The sequence below is a fragment of the Symphalangus syndactylus genome, chromosome 17 (assembly GCF_028878055.3).
Source record: "Symphalangus syndactylus isolate Jambi chromosome 17, NHGRI_mSymSyn1-v2.1_pri, whole genome shotgun sequence".
Classification (NCBI taxonomy): Eukaryota; Metazoa; Chordata; class Mammalia; order Primates; family Hylobatidae; genus Symphalangus; species Symphalangus syndactylus.
The window spans coordinates 31,568,365-31,584,717 of record NC_072439.2 but is presented as its reverse complement, the minus strand read 5'-3'; the positions used below and the strand labels follow the sequence as shown (position 1 = coordinate 31,584,717).

Genomic DNA, 16,353 nt, shown 5'->3' with positions numbered 1-16,353 from the left:
TTGTTGAATTTTGTCAAAGGCCTTTTCTGCATCTATTGAGATAATCATGTGGTTTTTGTCTTTGGTTCTGTTTATATGCTGGATTACATTTATTGATTTGCGTATGTTGAACCAGCCTTGCATCCCAGGGATGAAGCCCACTTGATCATGGTGGATAAGCTTTTTGATGTGCTGCTGGATTCGGTTTGCCAGCATTTTATTGAGGATTTTTGCATCAATGTTCATCAAGGATATTGGTCTGAAATTCTCTTTTTTGGTTATGTCTCTGCCAGGTTTTGGTATCAGGACGATGCTGGCTTCGTAAAATGTGTTAGGGAGGATTCCCTCTTTTTCTATCGATTGGAATAGTTTCAGAAGGAATGGTACCAGTTCCTCCTTGTACCTCTGGTAGAATTCGGCTGTGAATCCATCAGGTCCTGGACTCTTTTTGGTTGGTAAGATATTGATTGTTGCCACAATTTCAGAACCTGTTATTGGTCTATTCAGAGATTCAATTTCTTCCTGGTTTAGTCTTGGGAGGGTGTATTTGTCGAGGAATTTATCCATTTCTTCTAGATTTTCTAGTTTATTTGCATAGAGGTGTTTGTAGTATTCTCTGATGGTAGATTGTATTTCTGTGGGATCGGTGGTGATATCCCCTTTTTCGTTTTTTATTGCATCTATTTGATTCTTCTCTCTTTTCTTCTTTATTAGTCTTTCTAGCGGTCCATCAATTTTGTTCATCTTTTCAAAAAACCAGCTCCTGGATTCATTAATTTTTTGAAGGGTTTTTTGTGTCTCTATTTCCTTCAGTTCTGCTCTGATTTTAGTTATTTCTAGCCTTCTGCTAGCTTTTGAATGTGTTTGCTCTTGCTTTACTAGTTCTTTTAATTGTGATGTTAGGGTGTCAATTTTGGATCTTTCCTGCTTTCTCTTGTGGGCATTTAGTGCTATAAATTTCCCTCTACACACTGCTTTGAACGTGTCCCAGAGATTCTGGTATGTTGTGTCTTTGTTCTCGTTGGTTTCAAAGAACATCTTTATTTCTGCCTTCATTTCATTCTGTACCCAATAGTCATTCAGGAGCAGGTTGTTCAGTTTCCATGTAGTTGAGCGGTTTTGAGTGAGTTTCTTAATCCTGAGTTCTAGTTTGATTGCACTGTGGTCTGAGAGACAGTTTGTTATAATCTCTGTTCTTTTACATTTGCTGAGGAGAGCTTTACTTCCAACTATGTGGTCAATTTTGGAATAGGTGTGGTGTGGTGCTGAAAAAAATGTATATTCTGTTGACTTTGGGTGGAGAATTCTGTAGATGTCTATTAGGTCCACTTTATGTAGAGCTGAGTTCAATTCCTGGATATCCTTGTTAACTTTCTGTCTCGTTGATCTGTCTAATGTTGACAGTGGGGTGTTAAAATCTCCCATTATTATTGTGTGGGAGTTTAAGTCCCTTTGTAGGTCACTGAGGACTTGCTTTATGAATCTGGGTGCTCCTGTGTTGGGTGCATATATATTTAGGATAGTTAGCTCTTCTTGTTGAATTGATCCCTTTACCATTATTTAATGGCCTTCTTTGTCTCTTTTGATCTTTGTTGGTTTAAAGTCTATTTTATCAGAGACTAGGATTGCAACCCCTGCCCTTTTTTGTTTTCCATTTGCTTGATAGATCTTCCTCCAGCCCTTTATTTTGAGTCTATGTGTGTCTCTGCACGTGAGATGGGTTTCCTGAATACAGCACACTGATGGGTCCTGACTCCTTATCCAGTTTGCCAGTCTGTGTGTTTTGATTGGAGCATTTAGCCGATTTACATTAAACGTTAATATTGTTATGTGTGAATCTGATCCTGTCATTATGATGTTAGTTGGTTATTTTGCTCGTTAGTTGCTATAGTTTCTTCCTAGCCTCGATGGTCTTTACAATTTGGCGTGTTTTTGCAGTGGCTGGTACCAGTTGTTCCTTTCCATGTTTAGTGCTTCCTTCAGGAGCTCTTTTAGGGCAGGCCTGGTGGTGACAAAATCACTCAGCATTTGCTTGTCTGTAAAGTATTTTATTTCTCCTTCACTTATGAAGCTTAGTTTGGCGGGATAGGAAATTCTGGGTTGAAAATTCTTTTCTTTAAGAATGTTGAATATCGGCCCCCACTCTCTTCTGGCTTGTAGAGTTTCTGCTGAGAGATTAGCTGTTAGTCTGATGGGCTTCCCTTTGTGGGTAACCCGACCTTTCTGTCTGGCTGCCCTTAACATTTTTTCCTTCATTTCAACTTTGGTGAATCTGACAATTATGTGTCTTGGAGTTGCTCTTCTCGAGGAGTATCTTTGTGGCATTCTCTGTATTTCCTGAATCTGAATGTTGGCCTGCCTTGCTAGATTGGGGAAGTTCTCCTGGATAATATCTTGCAGAGTGTTTTCCAACTTGGTTCCATTCTCCCCATCATTTTCAGGTACACCAATCAGACGTAGGTTTGGTCTTTTCACATAGTCCCAAATTTCTTGGAGGCTTTGTTCATTTCTTTTTATTCTTTTTTCTCTAAACTTCCCTTCTCTCTTCATTTCATTCATTTCATCTTCCATCAGCGATACCCTTTCTTCCAGTTGATCGCATCTGCTACGGAGGCTTCTGCAATCTTTGCGTAGTTCTCGAAACTTGGCTTTCAGCTGCATCAGCTCCTTTAAGCCCTTCTCTCCATTGGTTATTCTAGTTATCCATTCTTCTAATTTTTTTTCAAAGTTTTTAACTTCTTTGCTATTGTTTTGAATTTCCTCCCATAGCTCAGAGTAGTTTGATTGTCTGAAGCCTTCTTCTCTCAACTCGTCAAAGTCATCCTCCATCCAGCTTTGTTCCGTTGCTGGTGAGGAACTATGTTCCTTTGGAGGAGGAGAGGTGCTCTGTTTTTTAGAGTTTCCAGTTTTTCTGCTCTCTTTTTTCCCCATCTTTGTGGTTTTATCTACTTTTTGTCTTTGATGATGGTGATGTACAGATGTGTTTTTGGTGTGGATGTCCTTTCTGTTTGTTAGTTTTCCTTCTACCAGACAGGACCCTCAGCTGCAGGTCTGTTGGAGTTTACTAGAGGTCCACTCCAGACCCTGTTTGACTGGGTGTCAGCAGCGGTGGCTGCAGAACAGCGGATTTTCGTGAGACCACAAATTCAGCTGTCTGATAGTTCCTCTGAAAGTTTTGTCTCAGAGGAGTACCTGGCTGAATGAGGTGTCAGTCTGTCCCTACTGGGGGGGTGCCTCCCAGTTAGGCTGCTCAGGGGTGAGGGACCCACTTTAGGAGGCAGTCTGTCCGTTCTCAGATCTCCAGCTGCGTTCTGGGCTACTGTCTTCAAAGCTGTCAGTCAGACAGGGACATTTAAGTCTGTGGAGGCTCTTGCTGAGTTTTTGTTTGTCTGTGCCCTGCCCCCAGAGGTGGAGCCTACAGAGGCAGGCAGGCCTCCTTGAGCTGTGGTGGGCTCCACCCAGTTCGAGCTTCCTGGCTGCTTTGTTTACCTAAGCAAGCCTGGGCAATGGCGGGCGCCCCTCCCCCAGCCTCGCTGCCGCCTTGCAGCTTGATCTCAGACTGCTGTGCTAGCAATCAGCAAGACTCCGTGGGCATAGGACCCTCCGAGCCAGGTGCGGGACACAATCTCCTAGTGTGCCGTTTTCCAGGCCCATTGGAAAAGCGCAGTATTAGGATAGGACTGACCCGATATTCCAGGTGCTGTCTGTTTCCCCTTTCTTTGACTAGGAAAGGGAACTCCCTGACACCTTGCGCTTCCCGAGTGAGGCAATGCCTCGCCCTGCTTCGGCTCACGCACAGTGCGCTTCATGGGCTGTCCTGTACCCACTGTTAGGCACTCCCTAGTGAGATGAAACCGGTACCTGAAGCAGAAATGCAGAAATCATCCGTCTTCTGTGTCACTGGGGCTGGGAGCTGGAGACCGGAGCTGTTCCTATTCGGCCATCTTGGCTCCACCCCCGTCTATTTTTCATATGAAAACTTAGCTTATTCTGTGTTGGTGGAAGCCCCATGGTCAGTCCTTGGGAACAGCCCTGTAGAAGTCAGGCGAGAGGCCTGAGCTCACAGCACCTGTAACCAACGGTGCAATACTAGGCTGAGGGCAGGGCTCTGCTTGTAGCCAAAATGTCCGTTTAGAAAACGTTTTTCCCTGCTCAGGCCTCATTTTTTAACATTGCTGCAAGTTCAAGATGCAATCAGGATGGAAACGGGTCCTTTGGGCCTGCATCAGGAGTGAAGAGGAGTGGAGGGTGTGTATGATTACTGGTGGTGGCATCCTCACAGGATTGATCTTGTATATTGATGGAAGTCCTTCCTGACCATGTTATTATTTATTGCAACAATTTTAGTTAGTTAATTATTTATTACATTGTTCCCCCTAGTGGATGTAATGGAACAAGAATCTTTATACAAGGACTATACAAATGCTGTCCTTCTACCTTATATAATGGAAGGCACTTTTGCCAGTTCAAGATAATTGCTATCATTAAATATTGATAGAGCATAGCTGTTTTTTTTAATTTCTAGAAGTAGAAATAGAGGAAAGAACTCTGGGAAATATAATCAATGTGTCCTGGACTTATCATCCAACGGGCACCAGGTCTCAAGGAGGAAGAAAATTATTTGGGAGAAGAATGGTTTTCTTTTTGATTTTTAATAAGAGACCTCCCAGGTGCTGACTATTGTCTGAGCTGAGAGAAAGGAGACATTTTACAAGCCAGAAGGGAAGAAAGAACAAGCACTTTTAAAGATCAAGCCAGAATACAACTGTGTGTGTTCTTTAACCTTGGGCATGCTGCCCAGAAAAGAATGCAGAAGGAAAATATAAGTTGGCTTCTGCAATTGGAGTAAAACTAATTAGAAGAAGGAGGCAGAGGTCTTTGACATCACTATAGGGAATGGAGTCTCCGGCCGAACGATTAAATCTGAAACAACAGCAGGCCTTGGACAGATGAAAGCAAATCAAATTGTGAGTGGGAGTCAACTTTGCCTCAAGCAGGCTAAAGAACAGAGAAGGCAAGTCATAGGGTCCTCTCCAGCAGGGCCCTAGCCCGCCTGGAAAAGGCAGAGTTATGCCCTCTTCCTCCTTTCCCAGAGCAATTGGAGTGGTTTTATTCTCATAAAAATAAAATGAATGCATTCATTCACTTTCTCTTTCCAAAAACGGTTTGAAGAGTTAGTAGAACATTAAGGGCAAGCTTAAACGAAGGCAAATAACTCACAAAGGGGTAATGTGGGGGGGTCTCAAGTAGGAGTTTCTGTCCTAGGACCGGTGGAGGGGATGGATTTGCCTCGTTGCTTTGGTGATGGCGTGCGATGGCGGCGGTGGGAACAGGAGCTGTTTGACACGTGATCGCTGTGTGTGTGCGTGTTTGTGTGTAGGAGTGGTTTGTCTTAACCACCTATCACTAGGCTTCACAGATTTGGAAGGGAATATGTGTTTCACTTAGGACCAAGAGAATGGGGATATATGGGGTACTTCCCTAACATTTAGACGCCCTGCTGGCTCCTAGTCTGGTCATGAATGCTTCTGGGGAGGTCTCAGGACGCTTGACGTCACCAGGTGGAACCGCGCACGCGCACTTCCTCCCTCTGCCAGTTCTCAAGTCAGCACAGCCCCGGGACCCCACGGTGTGGAAACACCACCCCACTGGTTCTCCTAGGGCAGTGTGGACATTGTTTGGCCATCTTTTTCCAGCTCTCAATTTTTTTCTCAGGTGCATCTTGATGAGATGAGACCCAGCAAAAGAAAAGAAATCTTAACTTGGGATCGAAAAAAAGCATTTGAAATAAAATCAATCATCTTAGAATCAGGGCGTGGCAAAGGAACACTCAGGACTGTGGGTAGTGGTAGGACACACTCACATGTCTCACACAGATGTGCAAAGCAAATAGAGTTGGTTTGTTTCTTAAAACTTACGCGATCTTCCTTACCGACTGCACTCTCCTGGATGGTAGTAGTTAGGGAAAGATGCGGAAACCGACTTTAAACTTGCCAATTAACGCTATCCCAGAACCTTGGGATTTAAATAGTCGCTCTCGGATGACTTAGTTTCTTTTGGGTAAGTGTTTAGTCGTTTATATTTCCACCTCATGCCCCTCCCCCTCTATGATGGCCGCTGGATAGATCAGGGTGTGGGGCATGTGTGACCTCACAGGGGTAGGGTAGCAGGGTAGATACGGGAGTTTCCAATGCACGCGGGGCCCTTTGCATCCACACTGGTCTTTACTGTGTGATAGCTGAACTAGTCTGTTCCCTGAGCTGGTGTTGGAGATGGGCCTATCTGGCTATTTGGAGATCAGGTACCTAGCACCGAGTTCATGCTTTTGCCTCCGGCCATGCAGTTCTTGGATGCTGTAACCGTTTTATCCTGATTGCAATCCTCCACAGGCCCTCCCGTCCTAGAACACCTGATCCAGGGCCGACAGGGGGTCCCAGATCTCTTGTGAACCTTCCTGGGCCTTGGGAAGCCAGGAGCGCTGCCAGGGCTCTTCTGTTTAGCCTCCTCTCTCTACCAGTCTGAACTTTTGTTCCCATGCTATTTGCGATGAGGCCCTGGGTATGTTTCCTCCTGTGCCTTGCAGGCTCCCCAAACTATGCCGAGGGGAGCTTGCCAGTACGAATCCCACGAACAGCTCCTGTGCTCGCCCATATCTACCTGGATGTTTCTATCGTGTCTTTTCCTCCCAGGGTTTCACTTCAGAGGCGATAAGTGAAATCATGAGTATTTTATCTGTTATTGCTTATCTCTCCTCCCCATATTCCACTGGGGTTTGAAACACGAAGGCTTTCCGTTTTCTCTTCCTGTCTGGTCGGAACTTCCTTGACCCCATCCTCTCCTTCTTCTTGAGGGGGCATGTACTTTCCCTCCCACCACAGCATAATGATGAAATGACTGCCAGGGAACCCTCACCATACATCAGTAATAGTTTCACAAACATTTTTCCCATTATGTGTATCAGGAGACAGTGGTGAGCCCCCTTTGTCCTTACAATTGTCATGGACGTTTTCTTTTGTAACGGTTGTCCAGGAATGGAATAGAACTGGTGATTGCTCAAATATTATTTATGGTTTACTATTTAAACGTTAAAACTATGAATGTGGAAACAGAAACCTTTGCCTCTGTAAATTGAGCATCTGCAATTTTTGTGTTACAAACTACCATTAACATTCTTTGTTTTCAGAGCTTGGGATGTTGCAAAGGTCCTGAAAAAAATTTTTGCAGTTTGGCTGGAAATGTTCATGCTTGATTTCAACACATTCACAGAGCATTCACAGGAAATAATTGCAAGTTCATACAATAGGCTCTGTGGGTGTGATTCGGATCAGCTCTCAAGAGCACGGAATGAAGGCTTTCAGCCATTTAGGCAAAGAAACATTAAAATAATGATAAAAGGATCCCACTGCAATTGAAGGGAGTGAAAAAGAATTAGATAGTAAGGCACAAATTTTATCCTCCTTGGGATCAAAAGCTGCTGGGCACACCAGTGGATCTGAATTTTATTATATTGAGAAGTATTCTTAGGGTTTTAAGGATTTGAGCCATGTTAGTTTTGTTTGTTGAATCCTGGTCATAGTAACATTTCACTTTGTGGGGGAACAATAGGAGGTAGGAGCAGGGAAGGCTCACAGAATGGAGCTTACTCTTTATGAGAAAAAAAAATGTGCTAAAGATTTGAGACTTTATTGTTACCAAATGTGGAAGAAAATATTTTTATGAAGCCAGTCTTGTCTTCTGAGACCTCTGAGTTGCTAAACATTGATCTAAACACTGTGAGGGCTGAACAGGAAAATGTGAGATGGGACCCTTACCTTAACATTCATATGAGCTGTTTTGGGAGGTAAAACATGCTTCTGTGGAAGGACTAAATGCAAGTTAACACAAATTAAAGTGTGCCCAGCCTAAGAAACAGAAATCTGAAAACCTGAACACAGAAGACCAAAATCTTAGAGTATATAAAACAGTGATTTGCACAGCCAATGATCAAATATAGGATACACTAAAAATGTAAATATGTTTCAATTTATTAATAATGATAGCTTGCATCTGTGTTGCCCTTGACTGTTTTCACAGCATTTTCACATACTTATTTTCACACTTCTCACTACTGTTGACCTATTGACCCATTTTTCTGGAACGCAGATATAAGGCAATTGTTAGAGCATCATACAATTATTATGACATAGAATCTTCACTACTATTTCCTTTTCAGTTGGTTTTTAAAACAATTTTTTCTTTTGGTAGAGACATCTCGCTCTGTTGCCCAGGCTGGTCTTGAACTCTTGGCCTCAAGCAATCCTTCCACCTTGGCCTCCCAAAGTGCTGAGATTATAGGCTTGAGCTACCATGTCTGGTCTGATTTAACTTAGTAAGAATATTGCTTTTACCATAACACCGTACTCCAAAAATCCTATGTCCGCTACAAAAGTTTTTATTTTCATTGTTGAATTTTTCCATGAGATAGACAGAAATATTGGAAGTACTGGAGCTATTTTTGGAATGAACTGATATTGTATTTGAAACTTCAGTGATGACAATGATATAAAACTGACAGTTTTTAACTTTTGAAGTATTTTTCTGCTTATGGAGTCACTCCATACAGCTTTCACTTTACCTTTTGTATATGCACAGAAATATTTGGAATAAAAAGTAAGCGAAATTTATTTAGAAGAACAGTCATTTGATATAAATAGAAAGTCATGCCTCACAGAATAATACATAAATACATGTTCTGCAGCTGAAAGTGCTAAATCTCATCTCCGGGCATAGTCGTCTTAAAATAATTAACTTTTGAAGTAGACGAGGATGCTTCTTAGGTTTGTCTTCAGGTTTTCACATGGTCAGTGATATCACCATGGCCCTCATGGTGGATGGTAAGTAAGTCTTAATAAATGTTCTTGAGACATAGAAATTCAGTACTTTTTCTTTTATTAATAGCCCCTTTTAAAAAGATCATTGCAGCTGAAGAGTTTATTACAAAATTAAAAAATTACTGAACACCATATTATAAATGACAAAATCACTTTAGTAAGAGCTTTCAGACTACTTTCTATGATACATTCTATGGTGAAACTGTTCAGACCATACTCTGATATGTAATATAATTTCCCACATTTCCCACTCAATGGTTAGCTGGGAGCCTGGCATCTCTGCATTTAGGCATTTCACAAGGCTGGTCCACCTGGCTTATTCATGAAATCGCCAGCAGAGGGAGGAATGATGACTAGTCTCCTACCACCCAACACTGGAAGTTTGCGAGTGCTTGGATCTGAGTATCTTTTGTCATGTGGGCACGCATGCACCCTGCATGCCGTTCTTGAAAGTGAGCTATTAATCACGTTACCTCTGAAAAGGGTTGGGAAAAGAGAGATGGATTATTGATCATCTTTTGGTTTTAAACCATGTGTTAAAGTTAGATCTCTGTTCACTGCCCTGTATGCCTTACACAAAGCCAAGTAAGAATTATGGCAGAAGCTGGAAGTACAAAGTGAAAGTCTACCAAACCTATCCTGACTTATTTTAATGCAGCTTTAATAAAAATTCTTCAAATGGGACAAATGCTAAACTAGTCCTGGGTCAACAGGCATAAGCCAGTGCTGGCTCAGGGACGAGGAGAATGATATTCACTCTAGTTAAGGAGAAGTAACCTCTTTTCTTTACCATATCTTATCCCTTCACATTTGAAACTTTCTTCTCTGCCCCAAATGGATCTCTTCTCTAAGTCAAGCATGCTTAGTTCTTTCCTCTGTTCATCATGTGAGGTGGATCCCTCCATTGTCCCCTTCTTGGGTGAAGGGTAGGACTACTCAGTGTCCAGACTTTGACGTCATGTTTGATGAACTGTTCAACTAGTTGTTTCTACCTGTGTGGATTAGCTTCTCTGGCTCTGCCCTTTGACATGATGGGCTTAAGAGGGGTTTATAGGAAAAGAAATTGAGGGACCAAATAGGCAACCATTTCATGTTCCCAATTCTACCTGGAGAACAAGTGTGATCCCATCCTGTTCATTTTACCTCTATCCTGCACTGTCTTCTTCATCTGCTTCCTCCATGACATTTCAGAGCTCTCTGTGCGTCTGGGTCTGTCTCATGTTATGTAAAAGTAGGTGTAGAGGCCACTGAGTCTGCTTGCTTTATCTAATCACAGTGGTCTAGCTCACCTTCATGCTTCCTTTAACCTAGGGATAGGTATACTTATCACATTCTGTATTTTTTTTTTTTTCAAGACTTGACCTCCCAGGCTTAAGTGAGTCTCCTGCCTCAGCTTTCCAAGCAGCTGGCACTACAGGTGTGCACCATGATGTCTGGCCAATTTTTTGTATTTTTGTAGAGATAGAGTTTCACCATGTTGCCCAGGCTTGTCTCAAACTCCTAGGCTCAAGCCATCCATCTGCCTCAGCCTCCCAAAGTGCTGGGACTACAGGCATGAGCCACCATGCCTGGCCCTTTGTTGTTCTTATAGAACTCATGTATTACTGTAAATGAGCACCCTTCTAATGATACAGAAAGAGGAGATATGCTTTGTTCTAGAAACAGAATTAAAATAATTTCTTAGATTTCTTCTATGGCTTATTTCCACAAAATGTGATCCATGCCCTTATGGAACTACTGGTTGCTCTTTAACTTAGATACCTGTTGTGTGAACCATCAGGCATGAGGAACATACTAGTTCTCTAATCTCCTGCTAGAGATGCTTCCTTAGATCTCCTTTCCATACCTCATCTGTGTTCGTTACATTCTCCCCACATTGCTCCAGGCAGAAGGTGAAAACATCAGAGCAGGAGATAGCAAGGAGGTGAGCACAAGACTGGACAACTTCACAAAGTGATTAGACAGAGCAGAAGACTGTAGAAGGTGGTGAAAGTGATTCCTGTCCCACTCTTCACCCATAAAAATGGTGTGGAACTTAGATTTGTCAGTAGGATCATAGAATGCTGCTATTACTGATCAGAATCTTTGCAGTCATATGGTTCCAATCCCTTCATTTCATAAAAGAGAAAGAAGAAGTTGAAGGAGGCATCAGTCTGGGAGTAGAATATGGGTCTCTTAATTCTGTTCATCATGATATCTTCTTATTCATGGGTGCCTGGCATAGCAAAAGCTGGGGGGGCAGAGGAGAAAAGACTAGGAGTATTGGAAAGAGTATTGTTTTGGGAGTCAGAAAATTTATGTTCTAGTACCAGCTCTGCCATCAAATATCTGTGTAATTTTAGGGAGTCAATTTCCCTTTCTTAACATTACTGTTCTCATTTATAAATTGATAATATCTAAAGTCTCTTTCATTTCTAAATCTCCACTGAATTGCTGCTTTCCTTCTAGCATTCACTAAGATTTACTTTTAGCTAGATCCTATTCTAAATACATAATCATATTTAACCTGTAAGGAATTTTGAGGTACATTCTGTTACTATTCTATTTTACAGATGAGGAACCTGGAAAGCAGAGAGGTTAAGTAACTTGCTCCAAGTCATGGGACTAATAAATGGAAGATGAAACATGACTCCAAAGCCCACTCAGTGGGTGAAAGATAAATGTGTGTGTGTGTGTGTGTGTGCGCACAAATGAAGGAGCTTCTGAATCTGCAATACTCACTGAGGGGGGTGTCCAGTAATAAAGAGCTGAGAAACATCGGCTTGAGTCCTACAAGCCTGTGTAAGATATATATTTTGGATACATTTATGGACTGCTGATGCCAATTGAAGTCTTTGTGCAAATTGTCAAAAATGAAAGCGTTTTCTTATTGAGCAACCAGGCACAAGTGGCATAGCTCTTAATTCTTAGATCTCAGAACACTTACCAATCACTCTGGCTTCATAAAATGCTTTTGTTCACCTTGGCTTGCAGTCACATTTCCCTGATTCCTTCTTTGAGTTAAAATATTTTTCTCTACTCTTCTGAAAAAGAGGCTAAAAATAACAGACAATATTATAACAGGCAATTCATAATCAGAGAATTGATTTAAGACCTATTATGACAAGTAAGCAAAAGTGAAATTTTTTTTTTTTTTTTGAGACAGAGTCTCGCTCTGTCGCCCAGGCTGGAGTGCAGTGGCGCAATCGCAAAAGTGAAATTTTAATGAGGGCTTGGAACAACACTTTTTCCTCTTTGATTCCTCAAATGACTGATGGTTTGTCATTTTTAAAAGGGCTTATATTTTGCACTGTCATTATGTTAGGTGTATAATGCCATATATTCTCTCCTATGAGGTGGTTTCTCAAATAGAACATACCTGAAGTTTTCCATCTCCCAAGGAAAAGTGCTCATAGCATTACTTCTTGAAATGCATAGTTCTTCTAAAACAGTAATTTTCAAAATCTTTTGCTTTATTGAGAAATAATTTACATACAGTAAAACGCCCAGACCTTAAGTTCAACGACTTCTGACAAATATATGCACCCATATATATCATTGTTGAAATTGAGATACGAAACATTTCTATTATCCTCAAAATTTTTTGTGTGGCCTTTTTACTCACTAAAGACAACCACTATAGATATGGTGTTTTTTTTTTTTTTTTTTTTTTTTTTTGCATTGTCTTCAGCTTCACTTGAATACAATATTTACTTTTTTTTACTAACTTTTTTTTCCCCATTCAACATACTGTTTTTAGCTTCACACAGGTAACACATCACAAGGTGGTGAGTTATCACAGTCATGGACAGGGTGCCAGAGAAGCAGCAGATGGTGCACAAAACCACCTGTGTGGGTTAGGCAAGGTCTCCTAGAGGAAGTGATGCTGAGTTGATCCCTGAAGACAGGTAGTACTTCAGGAGGTGGGCCTTTGGGAAGAATCCTTTATCTGTCTTCTGACCTACACATATATGTCAGCCCTGAGGCCTAGGACAGAAGAGGTGCCATTAAAGGTGGGGAAAATGGGAGAGAGAGCAGATAGGTTTTCCCGTCATACACCTGTGCCTGATATTAACCCAGGTGAAAATGAAGCAGGCTGTCTGAGGTAGGCACATAAAAGATGCAGAATCCACAGGGTGCCAACTTCCAGTGAGAGGAATTTCAGGGTCCTTGAGGCCTGGGAGGCCCTGACACCACTGAGTGCCATTGCTCGGCACTAGGGCTGCTCTCCGGATTCAGTGCATCTTTGAACATGGCTGCACAGGATCACTGATTATGCCGTTGAAAGGTGTGTTAAGCAATTTTCTAGTTCTCTAATTTTAGAGCGGAAGAAACTGAGTGACTCGCCCAATGCTACACCATTGAGTGGGGACTGGTGTGCATGCTTTCTTGGCTAGCAGTCTGGACTGAGAGTGACAGTGATAAAGGCAAATGACTAGCCATTTGGTCTGTGGCACTTCTGGAGAATGAAGGAGGGTGGGAAAGGGGCTGGATTTTGTCAATACTTAGGTGTTGAGGAGGGTGAATCTGGCAGGGACCACACATCAGCATCAGCAATACATTGCCATTATCTTTCATTTTCACAATTGTGCTTAGTGTGGGCAGAGGTGGATCTTTGGGATCTTGACTACTCTTTTCATCTGGCTTAAAGCCTCTACCTCCAAATGGTGAACACTTCTCTGGAGCCCTATATCAGCCTGGTTCCAGGCTGCTGCAGGTTTCTCCTCCTAGGTATTCCAGGGAGCTAATGCTACATTGAGGAGGCAGTGCTTCTGTGAGCCTTACACCTCCCTGGTAAGGTTTATTGTTTAGACTCTTCCTCTGAGCTGACATTCTGTGAGAGTAACAACATTGGGGAGATAGAATCCTAGCATTTTAGAGCTGGAATCTAGGCCATGTGAAAGTGATATAAATAAAAAGAGAAGAGGCTATATGCATTTACAAACTGGGACACTCAAGGTACATTTGGGAAGGACCTGGTTTGCTTTTTGTTTGTTGGGCTATAAATCCCTCTTCTCCCTCCCTTCATTCTTCACCACCCCAATGAGATATATGCTTGGATGGTATTTTATAAACAATAACAACAACAAATGACAAGAATAGAGTTGTATAGAAAGCCAAAATATAACAGTAAAGTACAGAAGATATAAGCTTATTTCTCTTTCTAATCAAGTCTGGGTGGCTGGTTCAGAGGTATGACACTCCACGGCGTCAGAGACCCAGGCTTCTGCTATCTTGTTGTTTGACCATGTGTCACTGCAACGTCGAGATCCAAGATGCCAGGCTTGTATTCTAAGTTGCAGGAGAAAGAGACAAAGAACAAGCAAAGGGCACCCTCACATGCTTTCTCTTAAGGATAGTGAATGACAACTACCGCCTGACTGCTATCTGCTTCCCATGGCCATGATAGTCACAGGCCAAGACTCCACTGAAAGGGAGCCTGGGAAATGCAGCATTTATTTCAGGTAGCCCAGTGCCTAGCTAAAAATTGGGAGCCCTTACAGCAATCATCAGCCACATGTACCTGATGTCACGTGATCCTCACATTAGCTCAGTCAGCTGGACATTGTTGACCTCTTTTTACAAATAAGGAAAGCAAACATCAAGGAGGCCATGCAGGAGGTGCCTGAAGCTGAGCCCAGGTTTTCTGATTATTAATACTGCATCCATCCCAAATGGGATTCATGGCCCCTAATGCTTAGCAAGTGCTTCACACGTAGTAACTACTCAGTAAATGATAGTTATTTTTATTTCTGCAACCATACATGGTATAAAACAGACCTCTTCTCTTGGTTTGGATTATCTTAGGCCTCTTTTTAGTTCCTGGGGTCCCAGTCTTCTGTAGTATGTACCTCTCTCATATCGCAGGGTAATTTCAGCCCTATGACAACAGCATTTCTCTCCCGGACGGAACAGTCTACTTAAATATTTGAATCGCTTGGATCTGCATTGCTTTCCAAAGTGAATCAAGCCAATAGTGTATGAAGGGCAAAAGATACACCCAAATCTTAATAATTAGATGGGTTTTCTCATTTTGGTCTCGTTTGTCAATTCAGTGCAGTACGATTAAATCAGGAGAGAGGAGACATTCAGGCAAATGGCTTCTCTTCCAGCCTCCAGCCTCTCTCTCCTGCGCTGGAACATTGTGGGATGAGAGATTTTCTTTCTTTCTGCCTGAGGTAGCCAATGTGCAGAAGCTTAATAGAGTTGTATGAGTTTTGTTTTCATGGGACCAAAGGTTATGAGATTAGATTAGGAAAAGGATTAATACAGGTGGTGAAATTATTGAACTAATCGACTGATTAAGTCATGTAAATCTGGCCTTAGAGGTGGCTCATAGCAATTGAGTGTCATGTGAACTATTCTATCTCTTTCTTTTACTTTTTAAAATAACCTTTTCCTATGCCTGAGAGTGCACCATGGACACCAAATTTAATATTAATTCTTTACAATTCAAATGTATTGTCTTATACTTGTTAATCTTATAGCCACTTAGATATTATCTGACTAAAAGAAAGGTCTTGCAATTTGTGTATATTTAAAAAGCCATTTTATATGGTTATAACATTTTTCTCACCATAAAATTTTCTTTCCTCTTTATTGCCTCTTTATGGCTTAGCAAAGAAAATACAAATCTAAGAGTGTTTTGAACAAAAAAGAACATGAGTATATGAATGGAATATCTATTTATTGCATTGAATCATTCACCTCTACCTCCCAAAATATTTTGCCAAGAAGTATGTTATTCCAAACCTCAATTAGTAAAGCTACTTCTGAAAGCCTCAGCCATGGCTTTACACAGACAGTGGGAATATGCAGATGAGAGCACAGACTCTGTGAGAGCTGGTGTAGAATGCTGGTGAAGACTCTGGCCCTGGCCCCAGCCTGGCTGCATTTGAATCTCAGCTCCTCCACTTGCCAGCCATATCACCTTTACTTAATTTCCCCATGTCTCAAATTACTATCTGTAAATTAGGGTTGACAATAATAATAGTTAACTTGCAGGGTTTTGAGAATTAAAAATAAACCTGTATTATATTTTACAGTGCCTGACACAAAACAAATGCAAACATCAAGAGCTTGCTATAATTATTTGGCATTCTTCTCTAAGGCATGGTTTTTACCTGATGTGAACATTAGTGAAAGACATACCGCACCCCTAAGATGGCCTGAGAGATATACAGCATCCCGCTAAACGGCCTGAAGTAGTCGCTAGTTGTGCCATTTATCTCTCAGGATGGCTCATGTGAATGGAGACCGGGGTGGTGTTGCCACCAATGAGGGCTTTGGAGTCAAACGGCTCAGGAATTAAATCTCGGCTCTGCCACTTGTAAGCTGCGTGACCTTGAGCAGATCACTTACTCCTTCTGAGCCATGGAAGGGATCACCTGGGGGATTGAAGAGGATGGGATGGAAAGCACTTTGCACTTTACCTGGTCCATGGTAAGTGCTCAATAAAAGGTAGGTTTTTATTATTGTGGCTAAGTCCTAGAAGGAGACAATCCAAAAGATTTGAGTAAAAATG

At 41.9% G+C, this 16,353-nt stretch overlaps 1 long non-coding RNA gene across 1 annotated transcript; it reads right to left on the bottom strand.

Moving 5' to 3' along the window:
• Window positions 1–8,921: 8,921 nt before the first annotated feature.
• On the bottom strand, window positions 8,922–10,792 carry LOC129466058 (uncharacterized). The gene is made up of 3 exons (XR_008652072.2): window positions 10,696–10,792; window positions 9,993–10,156; window positions 8,922–9,324 (listed from the first exon to the last, which is right to left on the bottom strand). It is a non-coding gene; the product is annotated as an uncharacterized lncRNA (long non-coding RNA).
• Window positions 10,793–16,353: the final 5,561 nt, after the last annotated feature.